At 48.7% G+C, this 881-nt stretch overlaps 1 non-coding gene across 1 annotated transcript; it reads right to left on the bottom strand.

The window, feature by feature from the left end:
* Positions 1 to 485: 485 nt before the first annotated feature.
* On the bottom strand, positions 486 to 557 carry TRNAC-GCA (transfer RNA cysteine (anticodon GCA)). Its single transcript has one exon. It is a non-coding gene; the product is annotated as a tRNA-Cys (tRNA).
* Positions 558 to 881: the final 324 nt, after the last annotated feature.

The following is an 881-nucleotide window of genomic DNA, read 5'->3' as shown; positions in this document are numbered from 1 at the left end:
CAATTCCGGAGTTTAGGGCATTCCCTGCATTGCACCTGGAGAGCGGTAGGTGACACTCATCCTCAGAACTCCCCAGAATTCCCCCACCAGCACCATCGCTGTGGCAGTTCCGCCTACACAGCCTGGACTGAGACTCTTTGTTCCACATCTGGTGCCCATGCTGGACTGCTTTGCAGGACAGAAACCTTGCCTACCTTGCTCCTCTCTGGTAGAATAATATTTGTAGAATGGCTGAATGAATGAATGAACTGTTTACAAATGAAACAGTTTCAGAGAAGTAACTGATCCAGAGATGACTGACTATGAGTGGTGGAGACTGAATCCAGCCCAGCCCGCCTCTTCCAGAGGGACTGAAGTGAAGTGAAATAGCTGTTGTGTCCAACTCTTTGTGACCCCATGTACGGTAACCTACCAGGCTCCTCTGTCCACGGGATTTTCCAGGCCAGAGTGCTGGAGTGGGTTGCCGTTTCCTTCTCCAGGGGATCTTCCCAACCCAGGGATCGAACCTGGGTCTCCTGCTTTGCAGACAGACGCTTTACCATCTGAGCCACCAGGGAAGCCACCAGAGAGACTGCTGAAGAACGGGGAAACTATGGAGATCAGAGGTCCTGATTGCTCACTGTGTCATATACATAGTTCTCACATTGGAACGTTGCCATGTGTGAGATTTTAAAATGGAATTTGGGGGGTATGAGATGAGGCAGTGGCAAGTAACGTCAGTCCTTTAGAGGAAGTAATACAGCCCTGCCAGGTAAAATGACATTCTCATGCCACTGCCAACAGGACATTTATGGAGGAATGAGTGATAAATTACCCAATGCTTTGTTTACCAAAAGGATTTAGGATTAAGGAATTCTTGAGGTAACTCTTGCAGGCATGTC

Source organism: Capricornis sumatraensis, chromosome 3, assembly GCF_032405125.1.
Source record: "Capricornis sumatraensis isolate serow.1 chromosome 3, serow.2, whole genome shotgun sequence".
NCBI classification, from domain to species: domain Eukaryota; kingdom Metazoa; phylum Chordata; class Mammalia; order Artiodactyla; family Bovidae; genus Capricornis; species Capricornis sumatraensis.
Note: the sequence above shows the minus strand (reverse complement) of the source record. Positions and strands in the feature narration are given on the sequence as shown.